The sequence below is a fragment of the Oryzias melastigma genome, linkage group LG9, assembly GCF_002922805.2.
Source record: "Oryzias melastigma strain HK-1 linkage group LG9, ASM292280v2, whole genome shotgun sequence".
NCBI classification, from domain to species: domain Eukaryota; kingdom Metazoa; phylum Chordata; class Actinopteri; order Beloniformes; family Adrianichthyidae; genus Oryzias; species Oryzias melastigma.
The window spans coordinates 11,815,118-11,838,151 of record NC_050520.1 but is presented as its reverse complement, the minus strand read 5'-3'; the positions used below and the strand labels follow the sequence as shown (position 1 = coordinate 11,838,151).

Here is a 23,034-nt window from a genome sequence, read left to right as displayed (position 1 = left end):
GCTCGCTAGAATGCTACAGTGGAGCTCGCTAGAATGCTACAGCGGAGCTCCCTAGCATGCTACAGTGGAGCTCACTAGCATGATACAGTGGAGCTCACTAGCATGCTACAGCGGAGCTCACTAGCATGCTACAGTGGAGCTCACTAGAATAATGGAGCGGAGCTCGCTAGAATGCTACAGCGGAGCTCGCTAGAATGCATCCAAAGACATGCAGTTATCAGACGTGAATACAGCTAAAGCTTCCCTTTGTGACAAATTCTACTGATCAAATAGAAGCCAACAATCATAATTCACTCCATCAACAACACACTACATTTGTTACTACAAATAAATACTGCAAGTAAGTCAAATAAATCCAGAAGTGTGTATTGTGAACTTTCGTTTGTTTTTTGTCTGTTATGCTATGGTTTAGGTCATGTCATGGTTTGAATCGTCCCTTACATCAGTCACACTATGTGACGCTTGAACACAAATCAACACAAAATCTTTAACATACTGTAACTTTTTAATTGTTAATACGATAATTGAAGTAGATTCTGAATCTACTTGAATGATCATGTTAACAATTAAAAAATGACAGTAAATCAAACAACATAAACACTGGAGCTCCGGTGTTAAAGGGTTAATCTGATTTTAAGACCAAATCAAAAAGGTTATGAAATGAGTAGTCAACAGCAGGGGTCCCCTAACCCCCATCATTTGCCACTTCATTTATTATCTGATTTTGATAGATGTTTGATTCAGGAAAACTACCAGATTCCCTGTACCACCTTTGTTTATGACTCACCCTAAATACAGGTCACAACGCTCACCTCGGTCATGTGTCTTATCTACTTCCACTATTGGAAGTAGTAGTTTTTATTATTCATAAATATGTTAAAAAGTTACAGTTTTAACGTTTTTAAAATGGGCATTCTGCTTTTTAGACTATTTTGGCATTTACTAAGATTTTTTAGGCTATTTTGGAGTTTAGCTAATATTTCAGCTACATGCTAGTTTTTTGTTGTTGTGTTTTAGGCTAATTTGGCATTTAGCTAATATTTGAGCTGGCTATCACCTTCAGCATCTTTAGCTATCAGCTTCAGCGTTTTTATCCATCAATTTCAGCATCTTCAGCTATCAGCACCAACATCTTCAGCAGCCAAATTCATCTTACAGCATTCACACTAGCATTATCACAGGTAATGCTATATATCTAGTTCATAATTATGTTAAAAAGTTGTGTTTTTAAACTTTTAATAATGTAGTTTTAGAGTGTTTAATAAATGTTTATCCTGTTCGGCCCATGACCTAGGGTGTGTTTTGGATTTTAGTCCCTTGTGTGATTGAGTTTGATACTCCTGCTTTAAGAGAACCAAATGTGTCCAGTCTGAATACGCCCTTAAAAACCCACTCCAATGAAAATGGTGTCTTTGGTGTTTTTAACAGTTCTTGAAGCATTTTTACAGCAAGGCTAATAAGTATGTGAACACCCTGTTGGCTTGCAAGTCCTTCAATTTAGAAATCATGGAGAGATCTAAAATTTTCATAGAAGTGCATGCCCACAGTGAGAGACATTCACCAGAAATACCCAGTCGGTCTCCTGCAGCAGAACCTAACAGGTTCTTACTATTCGCAGGATCATAAATTAATTAGGAGAGAAACTCTGTTGAGTTGCACTATCCTCTAAATAGCAGCATGGTAAATTCACAGGGTGCAGCTGTCAGGCTGAGCTGCAGCTCTCTGCAAAACCTAAGAAGAGTTGACTTTCAGTCTTTTTCATTTGTAAGTAAAACAACTTAACTTCCACATAAATGTGCCTAATATTTTACCTGCAAATCTGACCTCAGAAATGCTTTTCTGATTTCATTCCATAAAAAGTGTAAAATAAGATTCCAGCATCTCTTGATGAGCGTCTTCACAATCCTCCAGTTTGTGTGTATGACTCTGTGTTGGTGAATGTGTGCGCAGTATTCACCTGCATGCATGCACGTGTGTGCCTTTGCGCATCTCTAATGCAGCTCAGCCTGGGATAATTAACTGTTTTCCACTCCACCTGCTGCAGCCTGCTGGTAATGGAGCTTCCAGGCTACGCCGCTGTGAGATGAGGCAGAATGGCACCGTGATGGAGTGTTCTTTTCCACAGACGTCTTCAGGCTGAACGCATCCTGACTGCGTCAGAACTCTGTATGTGTGCATGTGAGTCTGCGTCCTTGTGATCCGCACCTTATATGTGGATGGTGGGCTTATAACTTCTGTTGTTGGACAAACTAACAGATGTCACTGACCATGAGGTCTGAAGAGGTGAACAGCAGAGCACTCATCTTCGCAGTGTTTAGCAGGAGCAGCCAACAACAGGTGATCCTCTCACAGTCATGTCTGTGAGGAACTCTCCAAACATGAAGAGCTTATATCACTCTCTTCTTAAGCCTTTCAGAGTAAACTATGTCCATATATAGAATATATTATCTTTGGCACACTAAAGAATGAATTATTAATGAAATATGAGTTTTCTCAAGCTCCTTTTCCTACCCAGAAGTAAGACGCCTTCATCTCTGAAGCTCCGCCTTTGGCTCCTTGCGGGTTTCACCCCTTATCCTAGAGCTGACCTTGGCTTCTTGTCTGCTTTTTACCCATAAAAACAAACATCCCAACTTTTGCAAAGATGGATGTGCATAGTGTGCTTGTAAAATGAAAGCATTTTGCTTTCTCCGCTGAGAAAGGGGGTGTTTGTGTTAGCCTGGGGGCGGTGCTGGCAGCACAGACTCTTCCTGGAAGGGGCTGTTCTCACTCCATGACATCACAATGTGAGGACCCGCTCGTTTTCGTGGGTTGGTAAAAGTGCTGCCACACACGATTATTTTAATAGTCGACTAATCACCAATTATTTTTTCCAATCGGTCGACTAATCGAGTCGTGTGCCAACTGGATGTAAAGCACACATCTTAACCAGATTTAAACTAACTAAAGTCTAGACATATAGCATTACCTGAGATAATTCTAGTGTGAATGCTGTAAGCTGAATTTGAAGATGCTAGTACTGATAGCTAAAATCACTGACATTGATAGCTGAAATCGCTAAAGCAGATAGCTGCAAATGCTGAAGCTGATAACCAGCTAAAATATTAGCTAAACTCCAAAACAACCTAAAAAAAACCCTGAATTAGCCAAAACAGATAGCATGTAGCTGGAATGTTAGCTAAACTCCAAAATAGCCTAAATAACTGCCCAATAAATGTAAAAATAGTGCAAACAGCTAGCAGAATGCCATTTTAAGTTTCAACTTTACAACACTCTGACTCCGTATAATATAAAGTACAAACTAATTAACTATTAATTTAGTCGTCAATTATTTTAATAGTCGGTTAGTCATCAATTAATCGACTGATTGTGGCAGCCCTAGTTAGGAGGGGCTGGTGCTCAGGTTTTTAGAGGAAATGCGTGTATGAATCAAAATAGCGCTTTGGGGTTCTTTATTGTGAGGAATGAACAGTATAAAACACTTTATTTTTCATGATATAGACCCTTTAACCCATTAACACCAGAGCTCCAGAGTTTATGTTCTTTGATTTACTGTTATTTTTAAATTGGTAACGCGATCAACATAATTTGGCTCATTGAGCCGCTTTTCTCCTTCAGAATCTACTGGAGCTGATCATGTTAACAGTTGAAAAGTTACAGTATGTTAAAAAATGAGCGTCACTGACGACGCCTCAGGTGCTAAAAGGTTGAATTAAGATGGAAGGATAGCACTTCCATGCTGTTTTAAAGTTGTTTTTCCAGTTGAGAGGTGCCTCCTTTTTTCACACACAATAATTTATTCTTTTTGTGATTTTCAAAATTAGGATCATAAATATGAAAGTTTATATCTATGAATCAACGCCATTGAAGACGCAGAAGAGTAAATAACTGCACAAAGTCAGGTTCACAAAAGAATAAAGTGGTGATTTTCAATGGTAGTCATGGTGACAAAGCTTTGACCAAAACAACAGCCGCTCCTGCACCAGCAATGAAAGAAAACTATGTTTAGGGAAAAGGTTAGGATTTCAGAACCTGAATTTCTGTGGGGTTCTTTCAGGCTGGAGGTGCAGAAGAACTAAAGTAAATGCAGAATAGTTTCAGCAGCACAGCGTATGTCAGACAGTGGTTGGTAACATCTTTTGTTTTGTTTTTAGTCCTTTCCTCCAGAAAACTCTTAGTTTCAAAAGCAAAATCAGGCTTCAGCAACTTAGCAAGAACACAAAACCAGGCCAGGAAGTGAACACAGGCAACAAGGAACCTGGGAACACAACATGCTGGTGGTGCAGGTGACACACGAGCAAAGAGGATGAGATTGAGCGGTCTGCCCTTCAATCCTGCTCTAATGTGAGTGTCTCTGTTTAAAGACATCTGAACTGTGGTTCTGAGGGGGTGATCTGTTTGTTTCTGAGCCCTGTACAGGCTCTTGGTAAATGCACTGAGGACATTAATGACTGGATGTGTCACAACTTACTTCAATTAAACAAAAACAAAACTGAGGTTATTGTCTTTGGGGCTAAAGAAAAAAGGTTGGACGTCACTACAGAGCTTCAATCTATTCAACTAAAAACTACCAACCAGGCCAGAAACTTGGGTGTAGTGATAGACACAGACCTACATTTTGATAAACACATTAAGGCAGTCACTAAATCAGCCTATTATCATCTCAAAAATATCTCAAGGATTAAAGATCTGATGTCTAAGCAGGACCTGGAGAAACTAGTGCATGCTTTCATCTTTAGTCGACTTGATTACTGTAACAGTGTTTTTACAGGACTACCAAAAAAATCCATCAGGAAACTGCAGCTTATTCAGAACTCTGCTGCTCGGGTTCTCACAAGGACCAAGAAAGTAGACCACATCAGTCCAGTTCTGAGGTCTTTACACTGGTTACCTGTCTGTCAGAGGATAGACTTTAAAGTTCTGTTACTGGTTTATAAAGCTTTGAATGGTTTAGCACCAAAATACATGACTGACCTCCTGACCCAGTATGTACCAGCCAGACCTCTCCGGTCATCAGGATCCGGTCTTTTATCAGTTCCTAGAGTCAGAACTAAACATGGAGAAGCTGCATTCAGCTTCTATGCACCACAGATCTGGAACAGACTTTCAGAAAACATTAGATCTGCTGAAACACTCAGTGTATTTAAATCCAGGTTAAAGATTCACCTGTTCTCAGCTGCATTTGATTAATATGTATTCAAAAGTTTACGTCCGCACTGTTTATCTATGCTTGTTTTAAATTAAAATCTTTTTACTTTATTTTAATTTTATTTTAATGATTTGAATGATGATGAATGACATTTTTACTATTTCTTTTGATTGTTTCTTTTAATGTTTTATGTAAAGCACTTTGAATTGTCTCTGTACATGAAATAAAGAAACTTGCCTTGCCTTGCCTTTGACTTTTAGAGTCAGTGTGGTAGTGCTGGGAGATATGACAATACATATCAATAGAAAAGTGTCTATCATGTCATTTCTCTTCTATCGTTTATATTGTTCATAACCAAATTTGATCAATTATGTCAAATATTTCATTAAATGGTCTGAACCTCGTCAGTGTGTTCAGAAAAAATTATATAAGTGAAAATAACGTCAAATGAAAAAGAAATTCTTCTCAAAGAAACTCTGTCTTGTGATTTTTTTTTTAGCATAAAGCTGCTTTACGTTCTTTGATTCACACTTACAGGAGTTTTACGACAGGCTTTAGGTTAACACGAGTGCAGAACGATGGATGTGGAAGAGCTTGAAGCTGTTTCCTCGGAGTTGAAGCAGACAGATACAGCGATGCAGACGGACCACGAAGAAGAACTTTCAGCTAAAGAGGGAACGTCTGTGATTTGGTTGCATTTTAGATTCAAGATGAGCAGAAGACAGTAATATGTAAACTATGCTAGGAGGCTATTCCTGCACCGATGCTAACACAACAAACCTTCTATCACTCAAGGAAAGTCCAGGAAAATGAACATATGAGATTACAAAAAATAAGAGAAACACCAAGCAGTGGAACGGGACTGAAACGAGTATCTAAGAACTCAGATTCTCACGATCTGATCCAGAAGATTCAAGTATGAATTTTGTGATGACCAAGATCTCTGAGTCACAATGTTTCTAAATACACTAGAGTTTAGTAAATTATCATGCAGTAAAATATTCATTGCTCTGAAATACAGAATAATGTTGGATTTTAATGTATCAACTAAAACAAAGCCGAATGAGCGGTCCTACTGTCACTGGAAGTAAACAAATCTTCAAAATAAAGTCTCAGTGAAGCTTCCTGTTTTCAAAGTAAAACTAGCGAGAGCTTTTTTAATAACTGAGAATATACTTTATTGTTTTATATTGTGATATATATCGTTATTGTGATACAGTGATACAAAAATTTTCGCCCAGCACTAATGTGAGTCATTATTTGCTCGAGCACATCAGATGTGAACTACTCCAGCAAGGACAAAAAAGGTTTCTGACCCTGACACTGCAGACAACTCTGATGAAAACGCTGAAATGCTGCATCAAAAGAAGACAAGCAGACTGAAAATCATTTATTCCCTCCTCACTGGCGAACGCCACTGCCAGCCGCCTTCCCATCTCACCCTCTGACCTTCCCTCAGGCGTGAACAAGACCCATAGATATTTAAAGGGTAACCAAACAGGGAAGTTGGAGGCTGACTCCACCCACAGCTGAATGTTAAAGTCCAGTCAGAGGGGCGGGGCTGGAGAACAGGACTGTTATCATTACTGGAGCAGCAGATCATGAGGTGGGACCTACGCTGGGTTTACACGACGCAGAAGTGGAGACGGTCAACAGGCGCTTCTGCTAGAGCTTTTTCATTGTTTTTTTTATTGTTCATGGGTAAGTTTATAACCTAAAAATATTACCCCATGATGGCAAAAGCAAAAAAAAGCTCTAGCAGAAGCACCTGTTGACCGTCGTGGAAAAATGTGTGTCTGGTGTGAAGCGGAGGCCGTGCACACTTAAACGTGGGGCTTCCATGTCCAGTGTGAACCTAGCGTTACATGGTTTGACCAATCAAAAAATTCAACTGACCTCGTTTCGACCCGCTTTTCTCTTTCAGAATCTGCTGGAATTATGGTGATCATGTTAACAATTGCAAACCCACAGTAATCAAAAAACATGAACACTGGAGCTCCAGTGTGAAAGGGCTACTCTTAAAGTTCTGTTTATTTGAAGCTGAAAGGGCCTATACAAAAATAGCTGATGCTTTCAGATGTTGAGGTTCCTGCCTGACAAAATGATTTCAGAAAAAACTGTAAGTCTTCCACCTCAGTCTGTCCTCCACCCACCCCGGCTCTCACGAGTTTCCCTGTGAGATCAGCATCATAAGCTGCAGGTCCTCATGAAGCATCACTGAGCTAACAGCAGGGGCAGGGGGAGGCAGAGAATATAGCATATGACGAGCACAATGCACCAGAGATAAAGAGATGAATGAAGGATGGGATGGGGAGATGCTTCGAGAGAGAAAACCACAGAGGAGATAACTGCAGGTGTCGCCATAGAAACAAAGGAGGCAGTGCTGATCTAATTAGAGGCAAACAGCCAGGAGACCAAGAGATGCTCTGAGAGAGAACTTACTCTTTCTTCGTGTTTAAGTGTCTTTGTACACCGAAAACAGAGCAACACCACAGATCTGCAGGATGTGATCAATGATTTCAGAACATGGTCAGAGTCTGGTATGTTTCTGGAATGTATTCCATCACAGCATTTCAGTTGGATGAGAGTTCACTTCTCAGCAAGCCAGGAGCAAAGGTGGTGCATGAGTGAACAAAGAACAAGAGAATATTGGAAATCCCTGAATCTCTGATGCTCTCTGAATATCAGCATTCACAGGTCATCTGTGTGACCTAAAAACACCCGTTCAAAGTTAGTAAAAAGAGGGTTGATTTTATTTATATTTCTTTTTATGTTGAGCACTTTGGTTGCTTCTGCTTTTAAAAGTGCTGTACAAATAATACATTGATTGATTAATATACGGGCTGCACGGTGGCGCAGTGGTTAGCGCTCTCGCCTCACAGCGAGAAGGCCCCGGTTCGACTCCCGGCTGGGACCTTTCTGTGTGGAGTTTGCATGTTCTCCCTGTGCATGCGTGGGTTTTCACCGGGGACTCCGGCTTCCTCCCACCGTCCAAAAACATGCTTCATAGGTTAATTGGTGACTCTAAATTGTCCCTAGGTGTGACTGTGAGAGTGAATGTGTGTGTGATTGAGGCCCTGAGACAGACTGGAGACCTGTCCAGGGTGTACCCCGCCTTCGCCCATCAGTAGTCGGGATAGGCTCCAGCACCCGCGACCCCGAAAAGGAAGAAGCGGTCAAGAAAATGGATGGATGGATGATTAATATACCCAGCTGGTCAAGAATGTGGAAAAGCATCCTTTACAACAGATCACCAAATGACAAACACTGAAGAAGAATAACAGATTTGTTTTAAAGTATTCAAATGTAAAGACTTAGTAGTCATTCCTTTAAAATTAATGAATGTAGCAAATCACAAAAATATCCCATAAATCATACAAAAATGTTTGAAAAAAGTAACTGTTACCTAAAAGGACATGAGATTTTGAAAACTAACAAAGTCAGAAAAAAATGAAGGAAAAAGTGTTTCAGCTTATGGAATATTCTTGAGAAATCTATAAGAGTCCAATTCAATTAATACATTAAAAAACGGTGAAACAAAAAATGCTCAGACACTAAAACTGAACTATAAGGATACTGGGAAAAGATTATTTCATATATATATATATATATATATATATTCTGAGGCATTTGATGTATTTTTTATGTTTCTTTTTGTTTTTTATCACTCACCTTTTGTTGCTTTTGCTGATCGTTTGATGTATTTAATTTGTATTACATAGAATATATTTGGTTAAAACAGATTGATTGGTTTTGTTAAACGGGGCAGAGATAATAAATTATCTTCTTTCTGTCTCCTTTCATGTTCACCAAAGTCAAGAATATTAAGTAAGTTAATGTTGTTTCAGACAACCAAAATAAGAAAGGACTGTTTCGCAGTTCAGATATACGGAGCATCAAGCAAAGACATTTGTCTTCACTGTACGTTACTGAGTATCAAACCTCTGTTTTCTTCAGTCTTAAAGCAGCTGATGATACTGACAGATGAATCTGGCCTTTTCCTGCTCAATTTGCTGTTTCTGTTTCAAAACATCTTGGCAGAAAGCTCCAATGATGACTCCTTTTTATGATCACTGCCTCACTACTACAAGTTTTGTAAAAATCATGAGGGTCTTGAACATTTGCTAGCATGACGTTTTAACTCCCTGAAGTTCACTTAACCTCAGTAAAGAGGCAAATGGTTTTCATAGCAGCTCTCATCTTTGGATTCACCTACTTCATCATACCTCTGAGAGTGTGTCGGTGTGTGTGTGTGTAAGCTCTGTATTTGCCAGGTATCCCACCGTCTTGACTGTGTGAAGCAGGTGCATGAGGCTGTGGGTAATGGTGTGTGTGTTAATTTGGGCATCATCACAAACACGGCAGTAACAGACCTTCAGCTCTGACAGTGTTTTATAACTCAGTTACTGAGTACTGGATTCAGCTCAAATAGGAAAAATAAATGACTCTAAAACAAAGGCAGCTTGGTTCACGATCCTACATAATGAAACAGTGGTTCATGCTCGTTTAGTCAAAGCGCTTCATCTTTGGTGTTGCTGAATGATGACACCACCTAACCCGTCCTCCACAGCTGCTTCACTAAACCAACGTCTTAACGTGAAAAAACTGAGCACAACACCAACAAAATATGAAATAACTGATTTGAAAGAGACACTTTACTGATGAGCAGGCTGGTATCTATTGTTTCCAGCTGAAAACAAATATTCAAAATCCACTCCAATGACAGTCATGTTTTTAACGTGTTCCTCTACCAATTAAACTCATGATGGAGGACATAAATGAAACAACTGAAGATTAAAAATGGGTTTCTAAGTATTACTTTATTCAAATCAGGTTGGATGAAAACCTGCGGTTTGAAAAGGCTCTCAAGTGTGTCGCAGCAACTGAAATGGGCGGGCCAAAGTCTCCCTCCTCAGCTACAATTCTGATCCCTGCGCTTGCAGACAAATAGATCCATGAACGTCTTCGTCCTTTCCTCATCTGGGCTAGAATTTAAATCCAACTGGACGGCTGCATAGCTCCGATATTACTTACCATTTTTGTTACGTTGTTAGTGGCTCACGCTGCTTTTCTCCTTCAGAATCTGCTGGAATAATGTTAACCGTGTCAACATTTGAAAAGTTACAGTAAGCTAAAGATTCTGTGTTTCAGCATCAATGGCGATGCCTCAGGTGTTAAAGGGTTAAGAGACTATTGGGAATGATTTTACAACAGATGAAAAGACCATGGAAGTGGAGTTTAATAGTTTGCCTCCTCGTGTCCGACACATGCACTTCACTAGACCACTCAAAGAATTTGAATACAGAATATATGTATATTTCATTATGACTTATGTATTTTCAAAGAAAATGAAGTGAGCATGTCATATACAGGCGATTTGAATCCAAATCATTTATTATTGTTACAACTGTAAATTGTAACTAGATATACAGAATTACCTGCGATAATGCAAGCGTGAATGCTGTAAGCTGAATGTGACCGCTAAAGACGCCAGAGCTGTTAGCTGAAAAATGCTGAAGTTAAGAAGCTTGCTAAAATATTAGCTAAATGCCAAATTAGCTAAAAAAAAAAACAGGAAACATGTCAAAATTAGCCAAAAACAGCTAGCATAATGCTGAAATATTAGCTAAATTCCAAAATAATCTACAAACCAAGTAGTTGCTGAACATTTTAAAGTTTGAATGGTGTTTCTGGCTGGAATGCAGAAGTTCACAAGTTTTTAAAGTACACAAAGTTTTTTTTTAGGATTTGAGCGATTCCTTATTCATTTCCTATGGGGCATATTTTGCTCAAAATTTAAAAACTATTAGTTTGTGAATATCAAAAGTAGGGGCTGCACGGTGGCGCAGTGGTTAGCGCTCTCGCCTCACAGCGAGAAGGCCCCGGTTCGAATCCCGGCTGGGACCTTTCTGTGTGGAGTTAGCATGTTCTCCCCGTGCATGCGTGGGTTTTCACCGGGGACTCCGGCTTCCTCCCACCGTCCAAAAACATGCTTCATAGGTTAATTGGTGACTCTAAATTGCCCCTAGGTGTGAATGTGAGAGTGAATGGGTGTGTGATTGAGGCCCTGAGACAGACTGGCGACCTGTCCAGGGTGTACCCCGCCTTCGCCCATCAGTAGCCGGGATAGGCTCCGGCACCCCCGCGACCCCGAAAGGGAAGAAGCGGACAAGAAAATGGATGGATGGAATATCAAAAGTAAAAGCTGTAATGTCCTGAAGGAGCTGAATGTTTTGATACCAAGAGTGCTGAAATCACTGAAAGTGTGATTGAGTTTTTTCGTGCCAAAAAACGTATGGAAAGGAGCAGGAGAATCGCTGTAGTGTGAATGTTCACTAAACATTCACACAAGATTCAAGAAGAATTCCAGGTTGCCTGAAACAGTGTCGTCAGAACACCGGTTGTGAGTTCACACTCATAACACACAAAGGCAGAGATGTGGTGAATGAAAAACAGCTGTGAGGAGAACCTGTGAAGACTGGGATTTGGGCGTGGCTCTATGTTGGCGGTCTGGCGTGATTGATACCCGTGTTCAGACAGAGACTGTTGCTTTTCCAGCATGCACTCAGCTTAACGCTGCTCTTGTAATTGAAAGGATAAGCAAGCCATCCAGCAGGGATTCACAGCGAGGAGGCAGCAGGATCGCAGCACTGCCATGAGCTGCTCACAGAGCAACCAGCTCCCTGCAGGAGGAGGAGCTGATGAAACAAAGGAGCCGCCTCGCATGTCAGCCCTGCTCCCCCCAGAAAAACAGTTTGTCTTCAGCGTCTCTGGGAACTTAGGAGGAATCATGCTAATACTGCAGAAACAATGATGGTAGCAACCTCAGATGAGCAGAGGGAGGATTCACCTCCGGACTAAACATGGGAATCACATCATGTTTAGATGGAAATCCTCCTTTTGTCAAAATTATACAAGTTAGAAATAAGTGCAAGATAACATCAGGCCATTAATAACAATAAAATAAAATGATCTGGAGGGCCGAATAGAATTACCTGGCAGCCGGATCCGGTCCCCAGGCCTTGACTTTGACATGTGTGCCTTAGATGTAAAACTACAAATGATTTAAAACTGTAATATTTAAAAAATGTCATGCTTCGCGCCAAAGGGATGTCTTAATTCTCCAAATCACTGAATGGCTGTTTTTCCATGGAAGGGAAACAGCTTGAACTGTGAGTGTGTGTAACGGCTTCAGGGAAAGGTTCTTCCAAATCCATTCCAGTGCTGCTGAATTACCCCTGTGATAACAACACCTCCATTGTCCTGTTTATGATGACTGGGACGAAAGTTCAGACTCGGGGGGTCACATCAGAATCAACTTAACCCTTTAACACCTGAGCCATCACTGGTGACACAAATAAAAACAAAATCTTTAACATACTGTAACTTTTCAACCGTTAACACGATCATTCCAGTAGATTCTGAAGAAAAGCAGCTCATCAAGCCACTTTTCTTCAGAATCTACTGGAGTTGATCCTGTTTAAGGCTGAAAGGTCACAGTAAACCAAAGAACATAAATACTGGAGCTCTGGTGTTAAAGGGTTAAACTCGTGCACATCCCAGACCCAGCTCAACTATGTATAGGCAAGTTTACAGTAACAACTTAACAAACAACCAGGGGCCCGTTTCAAGAAGCAGGTTCAACAAACTCTGAATTCAAACCTGAACTCAGAGTCCACTGACTCAAAATTCACAAACACAATTTTTTCGGTTTCAGAACAGCTGAAAAGAGTTGATTCAATCAACTTTGAGTTGTTGGACTCAGAATCAGGTGCAAGATACTTCACGGTGACAGAAATCAATGAGTTCCTTCAAGCATATGCCGACTACAAACACATCACATTTTCATCAAGAAGATCAACACAGCTGCAGCGGTAAAACAGAGAGAGAAAATATCTGCAGAGTTAATGCGAACGTCTACATTTGAATCATTTCAGTTCATGAATAAATAATAATGTCAGGAAGGTTATTTAGTCACTTGTTAAGTAAGGAACGGCTTTGATCTGTTAATAATTTAACCAGTAATCTCTGTAATGAATCACCGTTTTCCTCAACCCCACCCACCCCCACACACACAGATATCACTGCACGCTAAAAAGAAACACTGTCTGCTGCCTGGAATATGTTAAAATAAGCATTTATTTAATATTAATTCTCAAGAATTCAATAATAATCACTGAAAATGTTTTTTTTGCATAATAAAACATCCATGACGAGGACTCAAACCCCCAAACTCTGCATTGGAAGGCGCTCACGTTGACATTAACTTTTGGTTTGGCACCCACACTATGGTAGATGGTTTGACAGACGTCTCCAGTGTTTAAGGTTTAAAGGTTTCCATCATTAAGGGTTTAAAAAGAGCAAAAGAAAGCTTGGTATTATTAATAACGAGTCCCTGGAAAACATTATCGCTCAAATAAAAATGAATCAGGAAACTGCAGTCAGTCGACTCGTGTCCTCCAAATCCTCTACCGACGTAAATAACATTTCCTCTGGATTAATCAGCCTCCTCTCTACATGATCCTCTATGAATAAACATGTCATTTTGGTTTCTGAGTGGTGAAAACGTGACGTCTCTAATGTGAATGTTCTCTAAAAGTTAATGAGGAACTCATATTTGAACATCTTTCACTTTAAAAAGGGGCGGAGACCTCAGAGAACTCTAAGTTTCCTGAAGAAAACCTGCTACCGACCAGGTTTCGTTCACAGACTCAGTGATTGATTGATTGATTGATTGACTGATTGATTCTGAGTTCAGCTTAACCTGCTTCTTGAAACTGGTTTGGTTTAACCCATGTGTTCAAGTTACCTCAGTTTCTGAAACCAGAAACTCAGAGTTTTTCTAAACTCAAGGATCAAAAACTCAGTTTCAAAAAAGAAAACTTGCTTCTTGATATGAGTCCCAACAGAGCACCATCCAAAAACTGCAAATGATTAAATGCACCTTTCACTCTTTTTATCAGCAGCTGTAAAGCCGCCAAAAGCCCAGCATCAGCTGATCGTTGTCACAGTGATCAACTCAATCACAGAGGTCTCATCAGCTGTTTCTTTCTGCACCTCAACAGTCTGTTCCTGCTTTAGCAGCAGACTGGCCTCCATCTTCAATAGCATTCCTCCACACTTTAGCTGTTTTTGCTCTTTCGTTTATGTCTTGTCTTTTTCAAATGGCTCATTATCAACAGAGAAAGTTGATCAGTTTGACTTCATATTTCGGGGAAATGTGTCCAATTTCTGCGTGAAGGTTCTGTGTATTAACCAACTCCAGCTGGCTGAACTGACTGGAGGTTAGCACAAAAACAAGCGCTGGGTGACATCTGCCCTGGACCCGTCTGCAGCCCCACGTTCACTGCAGGCCATTGACAGCAATACGTTCCTGCTGTTCTGCACACTGCTCCTATCAAAGAATACCCATGTTCTCTGAGCCATCCACACAAAGTCTGTTAATTATTGATACAAATTTAGTGCAGCATCCCTCCTGTGAGAGAAGCTCATCAGAGAGCAGCTCACTGAGAAATCAGCAGTCTGGCTGCTCCCACAGATCTGGGTGCATTAGCCTGACCATGCTGCCTTCATCACAATGTCCTCTGCAGCTCTGAATCTGTTCACAAAAAGGAAAAATGTAGACAAAAAACAATCGTTCAACACTGGGCACACTACACTAACAACTGACCAATGCTTGATTAATTACATGCATACTGAAACAACACTGGAAGTCCGACTGAACTGCAACCAGACCAACTCTTAGACCAGGACTCTGCAACCTTCAGCTCTGAAAGAGACATTCCAGTTGATTTCTAACCGACTACAACCCAGTAAAAGCCACAAAGTCTTCCGTCAACCTTTAAAAAAATAAGACACAGATTTGTATTTATGCTATCATTTTGCATGAACGAAACACAAACATTAAAAGAAAATATATATTTTTTTTACTTTTGACAGAGGTTCCTTTCAAAATAAATTGTGATCATCATTGCAGTAAAAGTAGTAGTACGTGTAATGTGATTAAATAAAAACAGTTAATTTCACTGTTGTTGGTGCATCTCTGTCAGAAATGTAAATCTAACAAACCAGAATGAAATTGAGCTGATTAAGTGACCCGTAACATCATTTTCTAACACACTTGAAATTCATTAATTTTTCTAAAATACAAAATATGCGTAATAATCCGGTGCACCGTAATGCTGGTTGTGACTGTTGACGTCCATGGATTTTCTGTAGTTCAGGACAGAACGCACAAAAATGTCAAAATGTTGTAGTTTGATTTGTGATACGGACTGTCTTCTACTGTTTGTAAATGAGTTACAGTTTGAGTTAGTTTAATTTTTTCCCCTCTTTACTACTTCCTCCCTTCTTACTTTCTAGTTACTTTTAAACATATAGACACTTTTGTATCTGTCTTTGACCAAAGAGCCTGAATGGAGGGGTAAAAGAGCCACTCGTGGCTCCGGAGCTGCAGACCGCTGGCTCACTGGCGGAGGTTTGGCATTTGAGCACAAACTGACCTTGCTGACCAGGGATTTACAGAAAGGTACACTGTCACATAATTCAATTTAGGAATTCACGGAAGCTCTGGACATGACGAAGCCTGAGTATCTGCTATCACTGCAACGCAGATGCTGTTTACAAAGCCAAACTGTGAGTCCAGAAGGGAAATCCTCCCTGTCTCCCCCATGAATATTGATCTGTTGAACTCCACAGCTCTGAACCATGTGGATGGACCTGGTCTGGAGATGGTGGAAAAAGCATCAAAGACACGTGGGTGTCAGAGTTGAAACGCTCGACTGCAGACTGTGAAGACGTGCCCTATGAGAAGGTCATCACAGACTGAATGATCTTCACACCCTCCCAAAGTGATGTTGAACACGTGCAGTCCCACCCTGACATTTACACCCACACCAGAGTCGTGACGGTCTTTAGATGAACGTCTGGATGTGAGAAGATGCTCTCCTACATGCACTCAAGAGCAGCGTGCACGCCTCACTGCTGCGTTTTTTTGACAATTGTTTGTAAATGTTATTAATCCGACTGAACATGAAAGACTGACAGCACACACAAGAGAAGAGCCTTTCATTTGACTGAATACTTTCTGAGTTTTCCCACAGACTCAATCAGACTAAGATTGTTTTTTGTTGTTTAAAATATATTTACAGCAGCCAGAAATGAATGTTTTATTTCTTCAAGATTCCATTGATTTCAGTAAGTCACAGAATATTTGAGCTGATTTGTAGCAGATGTTTTTTTCTCTGAGTAATCTCTCATAAGTGTCTAAAGTCTGAGCTGCTCAAACACTCCACCATCTACGCTGGACAAATGCTGAGGACAAAAGAACCTCAACAACACTCAGCCCAACATCACATTCCAAATGTTGAAACTAACAGTTTTATTGGAACTGGTATTATTTGTGAAAGTGTGCACGAAAACACAAATGTGCATTCTTTGTCAGGAAGTAAACCTCTTAGTTCTGACCTCCTGATCAACAGAGAATTATGGTCTGTATTTCATTCATTTGTGTATTCAATAACATTTATGACTTTGAGTTTTAAAACTTTATTCACAACTTCTGAATTTACCAAATGGAAGGCAGAGTAGAGACTGCACACAGTGGCTGTTTAGCCCTCCAGTGTGGAGTTCATGTTCCCCTCATGCATGTGTGGGTCCTCTGGAGTCCTCCCTCAGTCCAAAATATGATTCAAAGGTTCATTGGTGTTTCTAAACTGTTCTTCAGGTGTGAGTGTGAACGTGTGTTGTGTTACCGTGCAATAGACTGGCAGCCTGACCAAGATGAAGCCCACCTTCACCCACAGTAGCTGGGATAGGCTCCAGCAACCCCAAAGGGATAGAGTGTGTTTGGATGATAGATGGATGACAGAAACGGACAGAAATGGTAAGAAAACAGTCAGTGATACATTCACTCACATTTTAGCCAAACTACAGCTCAAGGCTGCTTTGTCCGCTGCTGTCTTTGTCCAGTTTGCAAGCACGACAGGAAAATCAATCCATCGACAGACAGAAGTCTGATTTCACCACAATAGGAGGATGTGTGGCATCTGTAGGGACCGTTAGACTGGGCTTTTGTTCAGCTGTGTCACCCCAGAAGCCGCTAAGGATTTATGAGAAGACATCACTGCCCTGCACAGGTCACATTTACCACTCTGCTGATGCTTTCATTTCAGGACAGGAGCTGTGGGAGACCTGAGTTTTAAAATGCAAGAGTCTCTGTTGACTTGACTGGACTCATCACAACAAACTTTGTTTTCACAGTTTGTCTTTTGCAGAATGACACAGACTCTCTGTGAGAAGGAAAGAGGTTTTTTTATCAGGTCCTAAATCCCAAACAAAATCTTAAAATGTTTCCACGAACTGAACTCCATCTCTTTCCATTTTCAACAACATGATGTCAGGAAACCTGCTGTGAAGTCTCATGAGTCTTAAAGGGTTAAAAACGTAATTTGACCTCAGAGCTGCTCTGCTGCTTCTCAGTTATCATGTGTGGAGGATCTGCCTCACCTGTCATTATGAGAAGAATACTAACAATAAAATAAACGTCTCCACTAATCTGTGACATAAATGTAATTCATATGATCCTAATCATTTTTATCCTCAAAATCTCTGTATTTTGCATATTTCCTTTTCAGTTACAGCAGGAGTGTCAAAATCAATCGCACAAGAGGCCAAAATGTAAAACACACCTTAGATCACGGGAGGAACAGGATAAACAGTTATTGATCACTCTAAAACTACATTTTTAACACTTTAAAACAGTAACTTTTGACATAATTATGAACTAGATTTATAGCATTACCTGATATAATACTAGAGTGAATGCTGTAAGCTGAATTAGGCAGCTGAAGATGCTGAAATTGATAGCTAAATCACTGAAGCTGATAGCCAGCTAAAATATTAGCTAAATGCCAAATTAGCCAAAAAAAAAAACTTAGATTAGTCAAAACTGCTAGCATGTAGCTGAAAAAAATAGATAAACTTTAAAATATCCTAAAAAACTAAAAAATTACTAAATTATCCAAAACAGCTAGCATGTAGCTGATATATTAGCTAAACTCCCAAATATCCTAAAAAATCTTAGTAAATAACAAAATAGTCCAAAAAGTTAGCAGAATGACAATGTTTAAAACTTGAAACCATAAAATTTTAGCATAATTATGAATAATAAAGAGGCAGGAATATTATTCCAGAATAAATAAGGCTCTATGTCATAAACTGGAATCATCTCAGACTGGTTTCTAGAACGATGACTTCACTGGACTCTAATGACCTCCACAGTCACCAGAACCCAGTAGAACCTTTGGGATGTGGTGGAACTGGAGATAGACATCATGGATGTTCAGCCAACAAATCTCCAGCAACTGTTTGATGCTGCCATGTCAATATGGACCAAATTCTCTGCGGAATGTTTCCTTGTTGAATCTCTGTCACTGAGGATTAAGGCAGTTCTGAAGGCAAAAGGAGCTCCAACCCGGTACTAGCAAGATGAACCTGATAAAGTGTATTTTTTCATTGTTTCAACCTGTTAGGTTTTGTTCTCAATGTTTTGAGTTTTTAATGTGCGCCTTGTTTGACTGTAGTCAATGCATGAACATGATTTGATTTGGAATAAGAGTTGAATGAGCTTCTGGATTCCTGACTCATTTGCTAAGCTAGCACAAAAGTCTAAATGAAATCTTCCCTGCAGTTCTTGAAGCAGGTCTGCTCTGCTGCTCCACACGCTCCAGCTGTCTGCAGAAACGCTGCCAAACACAGAGCATCCCATGGCAGGTCCTCTACTGCAGTCGTCCCCAACCACCGGGCCGCGGACCAGTACCGGTCCATGGTCCCCAACCACCGGGCCGCGGACCAGTACCGGTCCATGGACCCCTTGCCACCGGGCCGCAGGAGAATTTTATTTTATTTTTTTAAAGACGGGAATCTTTTATTTTTACTTTGAAAATTGACCGTAATTTCTGGATTAGCTCGAGCACTAAAAGCAGTCTGTCGGCGTGTAACACGAGAGGAGTTGCATGTGGAAGCTTTGTTAGCAAATGGATCGGATGATTGAGGGACAGAACAGACAAGAACAGGTGATTCCCACACACCGTACCTGTTTGCAGAGAGATGTGACTTTCATGAATGAATCTGATCTTTAGAACGGCCACAGAAATGCTGAAACGAGCTCATCCATTCAGATGCTCGTTTCAGAGAAGTTTTCAATTTTTTCAGCCACACGTTATCTGTTTTGGCAACTTTTGACTCTTCTTCAGTTTTTTCAATATTTTTTAAGTTTAGCTAATTTTTTTAGCTACATGCTAGCTGTTTTTGCTAAATTAAGGTTTTTTTTTTTAAGTTGATTTGGCATTTAGCTAATATTTTAGCTGGCTATCAACTTCATCGTTTTCAGCTTCAGTATTTTTAGCTATCAATTTCAGCATCTTCAGCTTTCAACACTAGCATCTTCAGCGGTCAAATTCAGCTACAACAGAAAAGTCCTTTTCCCCAAAGTTTTAAAAATGAAGGACCCAAACACAGGAGGCTTCTGTAGCGGCCTGGGACAACGCCTGAGGCTTTAGGGACAGCAGAGAGGAGCTCAGCTCTTCTCTTGGATTTCTGGTTCATTGTCTTTATTGAGAAAAAGTTTTGTTTCAGTCATCCAGCAGATCCAATATTTGACAATAATTCAAGTGGAGATGCAAAAAGCTCGCACAGAAAACCTCGACAAAAGAAGTTGATTCTAGTAATTATCTGATCTAATTGATAAATTATTTAAAAAGGCAGTAGGCTTAGGCACTGCCCCCTGCTGGACAGAATCTTTAACATACCGTTATTTTTCAACCGTTAACACGATAATTCCAGTAGATTCTGAATCTACTGGAATTATCGTGTTAACTATTAAAATACTACAGCAAATCAAAGAACATAAACACTGGAGCTCTGGTGTTAAAGAGTTAAAGATCCACTTCAACAAAAACAGTGTTGTTGGTGTTTTTAACATGTTCTTGAAGTATTTATCTGATTGATGGAGGACATATATTCAAGGTTAAATATTTAGTAAGAGAACTAAATATTTAACCTTTAACTAAATATTTAGTTACAAAACTTAAATATTTCGTTTGGAAAATAAATATTTAGGTTAGATATAAATATTTAATATACAAACTAAATATTTGATTTCATAAAATTAAATATTTAGTTTGTAAGCTAAATATATTATTTTAAAATGAATATTTAGCTTAAAAATATTTAGCTGGCTAACTAAATATTTACTTAGTAAATGTAACATTAATAAATACACCAATTTAAAGGGTGAAAATATGCACTTGAAAAACAGGCTACATATCTGAAAACACTGATGTCAAAATGTTACTTCTTAGATTTACAAATGGCTCATCATAGTACCTCTGCTTGATTTTTGTGGAAATGCAACTTTATTTTTATAAGGCGTTGCAGTATAAATGTCCACCACCTTCTCCATGTTTCTGGTCATGTACGGAGGAACATGCAGGAATATCTGCCATGAAAAAGGACCCCAAACTAAATGAGAGAGGGCATTTCACTGGCATTACATAGATGTTTTATAGCCTCAGTCTGTGTTTTGGTGCCTGGGATCTGTGGCTCTATTGCAGAGCTCCAGCAGCAGCTGCTATGAAGACGAATCCATAGAGCTTAGCTCAATACAGTATTGATCTGCAGGAGGTCGGAGGAGGAAGATGTGTGCTCTTATTAGCACCTCTCTCCATCTTCCTGCAGCCTGAAAGACGTGGCATCTGCTAGGAATTTACGTGTTGGTTGATGGAAAAGGCAGGAAAAATAACCTCTTGTACTCTGTATCAGAAGGAGAAAAAAGAAGGCAAGCTTCTGACTCTTAAATCTTAAATCTTAAAGTTTCTGTAGAAGGATTCATTCTGGTCTGAGCATCTCAATAATCTGCCTTCCAGGAACAGCAGCTTGCAAAGTAAAAATGAGTTTTTATAGATCATGAATATGCAAATTGATTTTGCTTTCATCTTCATACCCTCGGCAGAGTTTTGTTCGTATTGTGAGGAACTCGGCACAAACCCTTCAGACGTCTCCTTCAGCATCAGCAGGAGTTCACAGAGCAGAGCAGCCTCCAGTTTGAACTGTCGGGTTTACTCAGAACACAGGGGGTGTTCTACAGAAACACGGCGTTACTAAGTCGTGTGAGGGTTACTATTGAACTGTTAGTAATTTTGTACTCAGCACATGCTCCGTAACTTGTGCAAGACAGCTTTCAAATACAACTACACCACATGACTAAAGATCTCTTCAGTCATTGGTCAGTAATTATGAAGGAAACTAGAGAGGGAATCATGGGAGTCCTGAGCTTTGCAATCCTTGTCGGGTTAGTCCACTGATTCAATCTTATGTTCTCTGATCAATTTTAAACATCTGTATCAACATCGGTACGTGCACCGGTACAGTGGAGACAGGCTGCAAGACGGTTACCGAGGAGTGAGGGTGGGTTTGCTCTGCTCCAACTGTTCCCTCACAACTCAGAGGTGAATTTCAAATGAACTCCTGCTGCTCTGCAGAAACTATGTTCTAGAAAATGACAGGTTTTTGGCTTTGCCATGATCACAATGACAAACCAGTGGGAACGCTTTAAAAATAAATCTAGAGATGATCAAAGAGGGACTTTAACATCCCTGGAAGCCTCGGGGTCAAAATGAATCCATCAAAATACCCCCCATATTGCAACCATCGGAATGGAAGAGAGGGAAACTCCCCAATACTGTGTTGTGCTGATTGTTGTACATTTCATTCTGTAGGAAAGTCCTCCAGCTGCCCTTTGACCTCCCAACAACTCAGATCCTTCACTGTTGAGAAGCTGCAGAGATCTGCATCATCGAACAGCTTCAGAACAGACTTTATGACACCCTGACACCAAATTCACCACGTGAAAACATTAATGAAAACTGACCGCCATCTTCGTTCACACAAACTCTGACAACAAGCCCAGTCCAGCCAAGGCATGATGGGAAACGAGAGAGCCAACAACTGTGTCCAGCAGGCTCCTGCAGTTTCTGACAAGTATAAGGAGGAACGTGTTTCTGCATAACACAGGAATCCATCATTCACCTTCACAGCATTAAAGCTTTATCTCTCTTTAAATTCACTGGGATCTTTTGGAAAACAGACTTTTGAAAAACTCTTTCAGGTCCAATGAGACTGTTGTATTCAGACATGCTGCAAGTTTTGACTGCAGAAGAAAATAAAGAATTGATGTAGAGACATTTTTGCAGCAGTACAGCCACTCAGGTTCATCGTAGACCGTTTAGTCTGTGTGACAGCAGAGCCTCCTCATCTGTTCATGAAACCCTGACGGCAGCTGGATCTGCTGTCACCAGCAGAAGCCAAAACACTCCCTGAGTCACTGCGGAAGCACAGCACCGTGTGTTTGCATGTGCATGCATGCGTGTGAAAGTGTGCATGAAATCTCTCAAACAATCCGGTATCACCGGACCACGCCGCACAAGCCATCCATGCAGCACGGCTGCGATAAGGGGTCCAGACAGACGCTGTAATGGCCTCCGTCCCCGCCCAGCCCTGCAATTATGGTTATCATGTGAGTCTGCTCAGCGCCAATTCAATCAGGCACCCCACCCCCCACCCCCCACACACACTCAGGAAAACAGCAAGCAGCTCCACCGGCACAGCTCGCAACAACCCGTCAATAACCTTTCAGCTAACACAGTCTGTGCACTCTGTGGTTCTGTCCAGGTTGGTCTCTTGAACCCATCACCCATCATATCCTGGACACATCATGTTTTAGGAATGTAGCCCCACTCAGTGTGCATGTGTGCGTCATCCCAGTCAAACAGGACCCATTCCAGTGGATGTCCCGGGAATGAGTCTCCCGGGGGGGGGGGGTCAGG

General features: G+C 40.5%; 1 protein-coding gene across 20 annotated transcripts in view; it reads right to left on the bottom strand.

The window, feature by feature from the left end:
* cacna1ba (calcium channel, voltage-dependent, N type, alpha 1B subunit, a) overlaps window positions 1–23,034 on the bottom strand; it is a 124,850-nt gene that overhangs the window by 96,546 nt on the left and 5,270 nt on the right. The gene's annotated exons all lie outside the window — the stretch shown is intronic.